Source organism: Belonocnema kinseyi, chromosome 3, assembly GCF_010883055.1.
Source record: "Belonocnema kinseyi isolate 2016_QV_RU_SX_M_011 chromosome 3, B_treatae_v1, whole genome shotgun sequence".
Classification (NCBI taxonomy): domain Eukaryota; kingdom Metazoa; phylum Arthropoda; class Insecta; order Hymenoptera; family Cynipidae; genus Belonocnema; species Belonocnema kinseyi.
Window position 1 is genome coordinate 94,694,876 of NC_046659.1, and position 14,205 is coordinate 94,709,080.

Consider the following 14,205-nt stretch of genomic DNA (forward strand, 5'->3'; position numbering starts at 1 on the left):
TCAAATTTTCATCCAAAACGATGCATTTGAAAACCAAAACGAGGAATTTTTGAACCAAGCAGTCGAATTTTTAACAAATATGTAAGGCTTTCATGAGAGTAAGGGGGCACGGAAAATCTTACGTATTCTTCCATAGAAGGGGTGGGGGGCACTTTTCTTATGTACGTTTGCTTCCTTTAACTATTTTTTAAATACTATGAAAGCCATTAAAATATCTCGAAACCCCTTAAAATCTTGTATCGTATTCGGAAATCCTCAGAAATCGAATTAAATCTTTTAAAATCTTACGAAATCCTATACAAATGTTTGGATATAATTTAGAACCTTTTTAAATATCTTAAAATCCGTTAGAATCTCGTAAGTCCTCGACCCCTCTTTAGATCTCAAATCTATTGAAATCCGCGAAAATTCTACGAAATCTTAAAAAACTTTTTAAATCGCATAAAATCCATTCAAATCTTCGAAATCCGATTAAATTTCCTGACATACTTTAAAATTCGTAAAAATTCTTGGGTATCACTTAAAATCCTTTAAAATCCCGTGACTTCTTTTGAAATATTTCAGATCTCTCAAAATCCCTACAACCTTTATAATCTTATAAAATCCCTTGAAAAATTTAGATTTTCTCTGAAAATGTACTAAGTAAGTTTTTAAACTCATCATGAAAATGGTTTAAATTATTTGAAATTTATGAAATCTATTGTAATACTTTGCAATCTTTGGAAATAACCTTAAAACTTGTAACCTTATGAAGTCTTTTGAGATCCCTAAAAAGTTTTAGAAATGTCATTTAATTCCGCAAAAATTTTGTAATTCTTTGAAATACTTGATCGTTCTTTGAAATATCCTAAAGTTCCTTAAGATACGTTGAAATGCTTGCAAATCATTGGAAATATTTTAAATCTCTTGGAATACCTTGAAATCTTTTTAAATCTCATTTACAGTGAAAATAGTTTATATATTATCACAGTCAAACCTGTATTTAACGGTCTTCGATTTAGTGTTTACGAGACTTGACGCCGCGCCGCGGGGGCGGGTCCGATGAGCTGAGGGGAAATGGTCGGTGTTCACTAAGGCGTGACAGAACAGGAACGTTGCGGTAAAACGCTGAACCCTAACTGCCTACCTCTGTAACGGCGGCATGAGGTTGCGACAGTTCACTCAGAGCGAGAGATGGCGAACTCGCGTCGAGCAAGAGTGAGGCTTTGATGTCTAAAGACAACTAAAGCCGATAGGTCAGATCAGATTATTTCGTGCGATCGAATGAGTCTGCCTTTGCCATTGATAACACATCCATCTAATACGCGAATCAAAAATTTAGTTCAAAATTAATGATTAACTATAAGATTTTTTGTTAATATTTAATTCAAATTTCTTCTGAATAGCTCTAAATTGATGGCGTCGTAGCTGGTCAACAGGCGTATTTGACAAAGAAAACAAAGGCGTATTGAATAGAGAGAGAGAGAGAGAGAGAGAGAGAGAGAATGATCGTTTTCGAAACGAAAAGTAAGACCTGTAATCGGCATCTCATTGTCCATGGTTTTGTTTGTTTTATTTGAAAAAGGAGTAATGTGCTTTTGGGTGCACAACGGCCGCGAACGTTTTAAGTACTTAAGCAGGAAACACATTTATTTTAACGTGCAACAGCAAACTGTCTTCCTTATTTCCGTTAAATATTTAGTTTACTCTTACCTCCGTATCAGAAAAAGAATTTTCAAAATATTTTTTACCACGCAGTAAAATTCAGCATTGGCGGATTGTTTGAATATTGTCTCGCACTCTTGCGCATCTAATGCTACGTTCGAAGAGCTTACCGAATTTAGAGGTGATTATATGGAAAGAGGTATTTCAAATTGGTAACGAGTGTTTTGGAAACCGCCATACAATAATTTTTTAAATTCCTAATTCGAATTCCAATTTGGGTAATTAAAGCTGCAACAATTTTTGGATTAAAGATTTCCACATTTCAGCTTTATTTCAATTTCTTTTCTATTCCCCATGGTTTAAAAAAATGCATTTTATTTCGGTTTTAGTTTTATTTCCTGTTTAAATAGTCTCTGAAAAAAAGGAAAACATGTATGGTGAAGTTTGACATTCCATTCAAGTGTTTTCTGTTTAGATTCTGATGAGGTGTTAAACGATTTTTTTGTTGCAGTGTATGTAGGTAGGTTGGAGAAAATTAAGAGCAAAGCATCAGCTCCATAGGAAAGCCTATTATTAGAAAAGTGGCAGGCAAGTGCGGGCGAAGACAGCTATACTCGCTGTTATAACCGAGATGATATTATTATATAGTAAAAGAGAGGGATGTGCTAAGCTAGAGATAGCAAGTCAAGAATGCAACGCGTCCTTTCCAAACTGACAATACTCGTACATATTACTATATATAATATCTACCGCAAAGTAGCTTATTCTGTACGTGTGGATAACAGACATCGATTTCCCGTCTGCCGCCAAGGAAATTGGAAACTATCGTTGCTAATATTTGATTTTTTTTTCTCTTTTGAGCCGACCCACCGACCGACCTACCATTACACTTGTGATTACCACGTATACTTTCCCAAGTGTACAAGCGCACACCCGGAGAATTACATACCTCTGTAGCATATCGCCTCTGTTGCAAAAAGCTTGCTCTCCTAGCAAAGATAATTTCCTCAATATGGGGTATAATTAAAGAATTTCAACATTTTCATGCTCAATCCAGCATCAATGCTCATGAACAGATTTTAGATTGGAAAATGAAGAAATTCATCAGATTTATATTTGAAAATAAAATTTTACAAACATGATAGTACATTTTTGAATTGCCTAAAACAAGGGATGTGTCCCCCCCCCCCCATCACACCCACATAATCTTGCTAAGATTTTATTAAGTTAAATGAACGTGGAACCTTAATGAAAATACATTTATCAAAGAAAATGTGTTAATAAAAATTAAGTCTGAAAACGTATCATTTTATAATTTTTTTGGTTAGAATTTATGTTGTGTTTCAAATTTTTATTATTTTGTTGAAATTGAACATTGATCTTTTTGCGTCGAAAATTAAACTATTTTGGTAAAAAATTCAACCATTTGGTTGAAAATTGAATTTTTTATAGAATATTCATATTTCCAATTTGAAAATTCCACTAGTTCCAAACTCGCCTTGTTGGCATGGAAATTTAACAGTTTGGTAAAGAATGCTACTATTTAGTTAAGAATGAAATTTTTTGAAGCTTCATATTTTTTGTTTAAAAATTCAAAATTTGTTATGACATTCTTTTTCCTTATTGACATGAAATGTTTCTCGATTGTTAGATAAGCAACTTTAGCCTGAAAATTAATCTGTTTTGTTTTAGAATTCAACTACCTTGTTGAAAAATCGTCTTTTTTATTTGAATTCAACTGTTTTTGGTTACAAATTATAATCTTTTTTGTTTGAATTATGAACTATTACATTTTTTGTAAAGAGTTTATCTTTTCTTGTAAAAAATTAATCTTTATGATTGAAAAGCAATCATATTAACCGACAATTCAATTGCTTGCTTAACAATTTTTTTGCTGTTAAAGATTTATTATTTAGGTAGTAATTTTTTTTTTCTTTTTGTTAAAACTTCATTTTTTTGCTGAAATTAGATCTTGGGTTAAAATAAATTTTTTAAATTGAAAATTAAATTTTTTAACTGAATATGTAACTATTTAATTCTTAGTTGCAAACCCATCTTTCTTTTTAAGAAAATATGCTGTGCCTAGTCTTCCCTAAAAATTGAGAGTGATGAAAAAGAATCGACTAGTCGTCCCGAAAATGCAGAACGACTAGGCAAGCTTGTAGAAAATATTGGACTAGTCGTCATTCCGAATTTCGGGACGATGAGAAACTTCATTAAAAAATCAACTACTTTGTAGAAAATACAATATCTCTATGTTCTTATATATTTGGATTTACTATTTTTGCCTAAAAAATTTTCACACTTAATATCTTCCAATCTGTATGTAAGTAGTCACAAAAAGTCTTGAAGGTTTTAGAAAATACATTATTGATTGTATTGTTATTTAAGTATTAAAAGACAGGACTTGGGTGAGGTTACATTGAATGTTCTTGTATTCCAAGTTTAAGTGGACTTAATTAAACAATGCTCTACTTTGCAATCGGAACCGGATACAAACGAGATTCCGGTGCATCTGTTCATTGATCAGTGATCGGTTTATGTAGGCATAATTCATTCATTGGTTCCTTGAAGTGCGGTCAGTGTCGTTACGATGAAACGCATCAACTCTCAATGTTTTATAATTAATATCATGGCTGAATACGCAATTGCAGGGTCAAATGCTCTTCTGATCTCCACAACTATAATCAACTCTCCTCAGAAATGTTCTTCATATCATAATTTAGACTTCATTCAAGCTAACTTTTACGTGGATATTGACATTTATTTTCTATCCAATTCTTAATTTCACTGAATAATACTTTAATTACTCCAAAAAAATTTATTTTAGAAACATTTAAAGTTTTCAATCAAAAAATTTCGATTTAAATTTAACGCAGAGTACCTAAATTCACATGTGTGCGACATTAGATCTATTGATTCAAAATTTGTTTGATTTATTTACTCTTAAACTTATGAAAGAGCCATATTTGAAAGGTGAAAAAAAATATTTAAAAGTTCTTGAAATGTTATAAATTGTATGAGTGAAAATTTGGAAACTACTATCAAACCTGTGTGGAAAAATGTCCTGGCAGTCTGGTGACAGGTTTGGCCTAGGTCTAAATATATCTAGACTGCCTAGTCTGGAAGATCTGTTCTAGTCCAGGTCTGACGCTTGTCTCGCCTAGACCTTATATTGACCGTCTAGTCTGGTAGTTTTGTCTATCCTAGGAATGGCGCTGATCAGCGAACCAAGAACCAAAAGAAGTTCAAAGTTCGATCAGCCAATTTTTTTGACATATTTCCATAAAGTTACAGGTTGTTTAGAATAATAGAAAATAAGAAATTCACACCATCAAAAGAAGAATTTATTTTCTTATTAGATCTTTCCACATGGAAAGAAATAGTAAAATATAAATAATAAATCTATGCCCCTTTCTATGAAACATTCACTGCTTCCTATAATGTACGTTTATTTTCAATTTTTTGTCATTTCTAAGAAAATCAATGAAAATAAATAAATGCTAATTTTGAGTTATATTAAAAGACTTTACTATTTCTAATAAGACTCTTTAACTAACCTCGAACAATTGACAGATTTTGGTACTTCACAATTAAAAACTAAAACAAAAACAGAAATCGCACTTATCTGAATCTAATTTTTAATTACCTTGTCATGATTTAGCATTAAAAATAATAAAGAATACATTTTCCAACAAAAAAAAAGATATTCAAGGAAAATATAATATTTTTCTTCATTCCTAAAAACAGAACATTCAACCAATGGAGCTTTTATGCAGGAAATATTCAAATCAAAAGACTAGATGGCACAACTGAGGAGAAAGCGAACTTCATTTCCCAATATTTATTATTTAATTATACATTCCAGCTTGAGGTCCATTGATAAAAGTAAAATTTAAAGAAGACAATTAAAACCTGTTAGAATTTTAACAAATATAATACAAAAAAATTTTGTTTAATGTAATTCTGGTTTGAAGTTAGTAGGAAAATTAAAAAGGATGTAATCACTTTTGATTCATCAAAGGCATATTTCACTCATTATTCATGTTCTAATAATTATAGTACACCAAACTCTCGCTTTCATTCCAGTGTCGGGTTTTTTTTTTCAAATAGCCTTGGACTGAATTCGGGGGGCTCGATATGCAAACAGTGAGGGCTCCTTGAACTGTTTAAAATTGGAATATAATGTCGCAAACGCTCTCGCCCTGCTCCCCTGAGAATCACAGGGGCCAGCAGTTCCAGGAAAGCCGAAAACGGGAGTTTGGTGTATATATTATAATATATTTTATATATTTTTAATATTTTATAATATATATTTTTAAATTTCAGAGTGTTTACATGTTTCAAAAATCTGACCGATTTACCTAGTGAACCTGTAATCGGAAAATAAAGGTTTTCTAAAAATGCATTTTACTTTATGGATCCCCCTTAAAACCGAGAACAAAAAATTTTTCCCCTGACTTAAGTTTGATAATCGAATTGACGAATTGACAGAAATATAAAGATATAATCTTTTTGTTCTAACAAAAAAATGTAATTACTGCTTTTTTGTTTTACATTCCGAATTTTCTCTTTACCACACTAACCACGTTATTAAAGTTATATTTCATACTTAAATAAATATAATTATTTTCTATATTTACTTGAGCCTGAAATTGAAAACTGCCTACTGGACGGTTCTGCGGATGTTAGCGCATGCTGCAGGTGCGATTTTATGAGAAAAAAAAACACCCAAATGGTGGCACGTGGTTTCTAGCAGCTTTTAGAAATATCTCATTCACGCCGACAGTGATTTCATTCTAAGTACGCTGAACTTGTGCATGTGCACCTATATGCATATTGCATACTGCACGTAGGAGCATTGAACTCTCTAGAATGAACAAGCTTCGTCGATATTTATACTTTTTATAACCCATACAACCTACAACGACGAGACGAATTGGCTACCCAAATTCTCCCTCATGCACGAACCAACCACATGATACGTATACAGTATCTGCTTGAAAGACTTTAGTATACTAACATGTACTCCTGTCAAAATCAGCTTAATACCCAATAAGTTGCTCCATGTGTTTCAAAAAACAACCATCACAAATTCAAATTTAATTACACCTCCTTCCAACCTTTCTAAATAAATAGGATTGCTACTAAATTCCAATTTCGAAATTTTATTTTCAGTTTTCCTGAACAATTTTTCATTTTTCCTGATCATACTGAAAGTTTTCTTTTAGGCATAAAAACAAACTTACATCTTACACCTAGGCCCTAGGAGATCAGTAATGTAATGGCAAACAAATTGTTCATTTCTAAATTTATTTCGAACACTTTTAGTGACAACAGTCCTACAGCTCATCCACGAATTACGTAAGAAATAGATAAAATACACAAATTTTCAACCAAATAGTTAAGTTTTAAACTCAAAAATATAAAGTTTCAACCAAAAATGGAAGAATTATGTTTTCAGTTAAAACAATTTATTTAAAATCCAAAATAAAAGAATTTTCGAAAAAATAGTTAAATTTTCCTCTAAAGTGATAAATCTTTCATACAAACAATGAATTCTGAACGAAAAGTGCAATAGTTTATATTTCCATAAAAAATATTTTAATTTGCAATTTAAAAAGTTGAATTAAAAAAACAAACAAATAATAATTTGCAATACATAAGATGAATACTCCACGTAAAGAAACTAATTTTCAAAACAAAAAAGAGTTGACAACAATAGAGTTGAATTTTCAACCAAGAAAGAATTTTGAGTTAATGAAGAAAACAAATCTCATCTTCATGTGTTTTCAACCCGAAAATTCAAATTTTTAACACAAAAGTTAAATTTGCAACACAAAAATATGATTTTTTTACCAAAATAATTGCATTTTTACCTAACAAAGACAAATTTTCAAGCAAAAGTAGAGGAGTTACATTTTCAGCTAAAATAATTAAATTTCAACTCAAAAAGACGAATTTGCAACAAAATAGTTCAATTTTCAATGAACAAAACTGCATTTTTAACCAAATAGTTTATTTTCCAAACCAAAAGATTATATTTTAACCAAGAAGAGTTTTATATGAATAAAAAATCAACAAAAATGGAATAGTTAAATTCGCAGCTAAAAAAAATAAATTTTAATACGCAAATTTAACCACTGAAATAAATTTTCATCCAAAAAGTCTAATATTTAACCAAGAATATTAATATTCTATAAATAGTTGAAATTTGTCCAAATTCTGGACATTTCAAGCAAATATTTGAATTTAAAGAATATCTAGCCTAATAGTTACACTTTCAACAAAAAAATTAATTTTCAAACAAAAATATGAATTACTAGTAAACAAGAAGATTAAAATTCTACCAAAAAAGACGAATTTTCAATAAAATACTGGACTTATCAATCAAATATAGTGAAACTCTTATTTAGCGCTGATTTTGGGGCTGACGGTGGGTGATAACTAACTCATTATAGCCCGCTCCACTTTTGTTTGTTCACGCCTAAGTGCTCGTCTGACTGACAACCGCAGACCCTGCGCAGCTCCTGTTATACCTACCCGCGGCGCGGCGTCAATTCTTCGAAGGGCTATAGAAGGGAGGGCTATTGAAGGGTTTAACTGTAGTTGAATTTTGAACTGATAAAAATATATTTTCAAACCAAACATGGAATAATTCAATCTTGAGTTTGAAAAATTAATTTTCAACAAAATTGTTCAACTTTGAAATACAAGTTTTTCAACTCAAATGATGAATCATAGACCAAGAAAATTCATTGTTAACAAAGTAATTCCACTTTCAACTAAGTAGTTGAATTTTCAGCCAAAAAAGACAACTTTTTAACAAAATAGTTGAATACTCAACCAAAACAGATTCAATTTCAATGAAACAGATGTGACTTAAAAAAAAGATATGCAATTTCTACCAAAATAGATACATTTTCAACCCAAAAAGACGAATTTTCAATCAAAAAGATTGTTTTTTCAAGAAAATTGTTCAATTTTCCACAGAATAATGAAATTAACTTTAACTTCAGCTTATTGAAAATTTCATGACTCTGTCTGACTTTCATTGACATTCCCTGACAAATTCTGGCCAGTTGTAAACTCCCTGATTTTCCTGACTTTCTGGAATTCCTTGACCAGTAGCGATTTCTACAGATGTACTTTTTATTAGGGTTAACACTGATAAAGAGTGCAGCATACATACAGTTATTTCAATTTTAACAATCTAAAAAAAACTATTTTCATTGTTCGAGCTAATCTTAAACACGAATATAAGATTAGATCAAAAGGCAATCAACTTAGGCTTTCGAAGAAAAAAACACTGTTGGATTGTCAATTAATCGAAATCAATTTAATTTGAGGATAAAATGGTATCAGTTATACATACCTCGAATCGATTATAGATTGCGGAATCTGACTATAACAGATTATTCGTCAACAATTTTTATACGTAAAATATATTCAGACCTTGAAAATAATTTATAATTTTGAAGTTGTATAGATGTTAATACCTATCGCGTATTAAAATAATAGCGTAAATGTTTTTGATGAAAAAATTAATCTATTTATAAGGAGAAAAATGCAGATTTGAAATCCGTTTGCGAAAGAATTGATTGAAGTCTCAATTTGATACTGCTATAAAACGGCGTTCAATTATGTTTACACATTGTAATACAGTATTACTGTGTTGCGGCTTACAAGTGATTTATTTTCATTTGGCGCCACTGTAATATAATAACTGAGAAGCTGAATAGCGACATGTAAGCCATACTCATGCGTATTTCGTGCGAGGTCGATTAATCGAGCCACGGACATCACATGGTCAATTATTAATTCAAATAAGTCTTTATAACATCAGGTGAATTATTATACACAAATATCGTTATCCGAATCCTTATTTTCGAACCCTTACATCCACTAACTCTACTAATTACACTAAGAATAAGATCAAAGTACTTGCAAAACACTCTCAAGATTATACTATACATCGTTCTGATAATTTGGTAACCATCAATTTTTATCAAAATTATTAGATTTGTTATAATTACTTTACTTCTTTAACTGCAATATTTGTAATAAACTTCGGACCATCATAATTATAAAGATCGTCTATATATCAAATGGTTATCTTATCAATTTCCAACATTTTTTCAATTTTTGCAATGATCTAATAAACTTTGTGTTTAGGAGATTAGAAAATATGAGAGATAAAGTTCCGAATAATACATACCTCCGAAGAATTTGAAACTGCGTATATCCATGTATTTTGACTCGCTGATTACGAAAATGATAGTTAAAATACGCACAAATTTCATTTTCATGGTGAAAATCATGAAAACCCCATAAAAATCACAGAAATACAGAAAACAGAAATACAGCACAATATGTATCTCTGTCACAGGGATGTCAACACTATTTATGTAACCAGTCAGCGGGGTGCCTCCCCCCCACGAAACGTTGGAAAGGGGTAAGGGTTTGACCAACATTATTGCTGTGACCAGTCACAGGGTGCCTTCCCGCCCCCACGAGACGTTGCGACGGGGTAGGAGTTTACCAACATTATTTCTGTGACCAGTCGCTGGGGTGCTTTCCCGCCTCCTATGAGAAGTTGGAAAGGGGTTTGGCCAAAATTATTTCTGTGATCAGTCACAGGAGTACCTTCCCGTCCCCCACGAGACGTTGGAAAGGGGTAAGGGTTTGACCCACATTATTTCTGTGACCAGTAACAGGGCTGTCTTCCCGCGCCTACGAGACTTCGGAAAGAGATAGGATTTTGACCAACATTATTCTGAGACCAGTCACAGCCCCCCCCCCTCCCCACGAGACATTGGAAAAGGGTATGGGTTTGACTAACATTATTTCTGTAACCAGTCACAAGGGTACCTTCCCGCCCCCAGCAAGACGTTGGAAAGAGATAGAGGTTTGACCAATATTTTTATCTGTAACTACACTGAGAGACTTTTTGTTAGAATAAATGATAAAAATGAATGAGAATTTAGTATAATATCGTTTCAAAATACAGAAAACAGGGTTTGCGTATCAAAAATTAATATAGCGGTTTTCAGCTGTCAAAATTAATATTTTTGTTTGGACAATTGGAAAGGATGTTGCATTAACTCTTATAAAACTTGCGAGAATTTAAAAATCACTATATCAAACTTAACAAGTGAAGTTAAAACGATAGTCATACATTTTATTTGAAATAGCGAAGACATCGTTTGAAGTTGCCATACAAAGCATATGAGAATCTCAAAAAACTGTATGAAAAATAACTCCACCAAAAGATTTATCATTCTGAAGGAGGCCGTAAATACACAAATCAAATACAACTAAATACAAAAACACGCGTACAATTATTATTTTTATTATTATATACTTAATTTATTCACTACATACATAATCGCATGCTTAATCGTTATGAAAAATCGGAAAGGCAGCGGCGAGATTCGAACCTAACTTACCTAAAGCACTAACGCATTGCCTAACAACTAAACGTCACGGCTAACTTACATTATGCAATATTTGGCCAAAATCTCGGCTAAGCGGCGTCGCTTGAAAACACAGGGCATTATGATTTTCAATGATTAAATTGATTTTTTTATAAAATACATTTTTTTTAACGGAACTGATAACATTCGTGTATGAATAACATTATCTAATTTAATATCTCAGTAACTCAGTATTATAAACTTGAATGTATTTAGATGTATTATTTTATAAATTGTACTCATTAAATTAAATCTTATTACCTAAGTGTATAAATTTCGTGAGGAAGAATTCCTAATGTTGCTCTCGTGTTTCTGTGACTTCTTATGTCTCTTCTAAGTAGGGTCTCATTCACACATTCTAACCATTCTTTCCGCGGTCTACCTCTGGGCAGGTTGCCATTTAATTTACCTTGATACACTTGTTTCGTTAGTCGTTCATTTGGCATTCTCTCAACATGTCCGAACCATCTTAAACGATTTCTTTCCCATGTGTCTACTAATGTCTCTTCTGCACCACATTCTTTTAGAATTATCTCGTTACTTACTTTGTCCATTAGGGATTTCCCGCTTATTATGCGCATGAATCTCATGTCAATTGCGTTAATTTTACTCTTATCTTTTTCTTGATAAGTCCATGTCTCGCTACCGTATAGTACAGTCGGTACAAATATAGAATTATGTATTGCCATTTTAGCTTTACTTGATATATTTTTACTTCTGATAAGGAACTGCTCTACCAATAACCTTCTTACCTTCATTTATTCGTCTATCTAATTCCTCATCTATCTTCCCGTCCCTAGTGAATAAGCTACCAAGGTATACGAACTTATCAACTTGTTCAATTCTCTCATCATTTAATAAAATATTGCATAGCGTTTTCTCACTCTTTCCTTCGAACACCATAGTTTTTGTTTTATTTGCGTTAATTTTGAGGCCCATGCTCTTCATGCTTGCATCTAGTTTATTCAACATTCTAACATGACTTTAAGTAACGCGCTTGGTTGAAAGTAAACTGCTTTATGTACGTAAAATGTACTTTATGGGTTAATTTAAGTCAGCTGATTGTTGAAATTCATAAAATGTATGCGCTATCGTTCAGTTATTAGGTACAGAACGTGAATCTTCCATCCTTATCTATATCTTTTTTTATCACATATGTACGATTACTCTATTCATAATCAAAATCCTTTATAGATCTGAGTACATATATCAAAATAGGAAACGTTGACAAAACGACTACCATGAGTTCAGTGTTTATCGATACTATCCAGCGCTATCGACGCCATATTGGCTACTATCACGTGATTTAATTATGATATTACTTGTATATCAGATATGAGACACTGCACTTAAGTTCCATTTCTGGTTGAAATTAAACGAATTGCAGAGGACAGGGTAAAATAGTTTCATACAACTTTTAAAGTATTAAAGTTTTGTGTAGTCCGAATTTAAAATTAAATAGTCCGCAATAAAAATGTATTTAGGCTACTTCGAGAACTTTAGGCCTCAGAATTTGGTGACGCGGCCTCCGCGGGACCGAAAGAGAGGCGATGCTCAGTCAAGCGTGACAAACAGCAAGAGGGCCGCACTTGCAGCACCCCGATTTATGCTGAAAACCACTGAAAACCATACCCGAAACCATGTTTATCTCGTGATTTGATTGCATTGAAACTTAACTTTAATGTTTATTTTAAATTTTATTCCTTTAGTCTAAAAATTCTTGAAACTTATATTTTAACAGTCTTTTCCCTATTCAACTTTTTTTCTCTTTTTTCCACATACATGCAAACTTAATACAAGCCAATAAGAACATCGAACGATTTTTGGTTGAAAGTTCATTATTTTCCGTTCAAAGTTTACTACTAAATGTTATAGTCGTTTACACTTACTATAGAAAACGTTTAACACAGGGATGGGGTCTAGTCAGAAAAATCGTTACGTATTTTTTGGGCCCGAATGGAGAGACTTCCATAATCATTTTGTAAAGCTCTTCGTCTGGAGTGCTTGTTGGAGGGATTAATCAGCGACATGGGTATAAGCAGTGTTCTGGAAATACGTGCTATTTGGCTAAACAACACTAGAATTCTAGATTAATCTAAACATCTATACACCACCCTTTTAGCGCCTCGGAAACTTCCCTTTTTCACTTTGGCCAAACGAACTGCCCGATGCCCCGCAAGCACCGAGTGAAGTACGCTTACCCCGAAAGGGATTTGGCTTAATATATAATAATAATGAGGCACTAATCATATTTTACAATACAATTGCTATGAATATACAAAAATTTAGTATGCATTTCGGATGTGAAATTTGACCCCGCTTAATAAAAAAATACCCGTGGCTTCGACATTCAGATGTCAAAGGGTCACGTGCACTGAATTCGCGCTGAGCGTATCTGCTGTATTGCGAGGGAATAACGAGTGGCCCTCGTAAAAAAATAATTAGTCAATGAGGTCTTGTATTGACGATTGGCGCCGCAGCTTCGAGATACGGGGATTTACGAGCGAGATGGTAGTATATATGATCGTAAAAAAGAGGGGCGTCGTTCATTGACGAAAAGCAATGCAGTGGGAACTTTGAAGAGGCATTGGCGCCCGCATGCACATTTTCAATTAAACGTCTCTTTGAATCACGACCCGTCAACAACTTGTATCCCCCTCAACTCAGACGTAAATCCTGATTTTTCAATTTCAATCAAAAATATATTTATTGCTCAATTTGTTTGAACTGACATCGTAAGCTAAATTTTGGAATTTGAGGTTAAAAAGTTAATTTTCAATTTCACTACATACAATAAAGAAATAAAATAAATAATAATTATGTTATCAAATTTTAAACATTAGTATTTCATTCGCTTTCATCTCGGCATTCGTTCGTATTTTTTCAGAAGTAACTTGTTTTTCATATTTAGTAGCTACTATTTGAAAAAATGGGCCCGCGTTGAGAGCTTTGCTCAGTGGATGTGATTAAAGTAAAGAGTACGGATGTTACCAGGTGTATACATATGAAACCGGTATTTTTTCAAGAAAAAAACACATTTATTTCAAGAGAATGATAACAAATATTTTATTCAAAGTATGCGCCC

The 14,205-nt window shown here is 32.5% G+C and overlaps 1 protein-coding gene across 3 annotated transcripts in view; it reads right to left on the reverse strand.

The window, feature by feature from the left end:
• The window catches only part of LOC117168981, a 247,487-nt gene that overhangs the window by 20,212 nt on the left and 213,070 nt on the right, over positions 1–14,205 (reverse strand). The gene's annotated exons all lie outside the window — the stretch shown is intronic.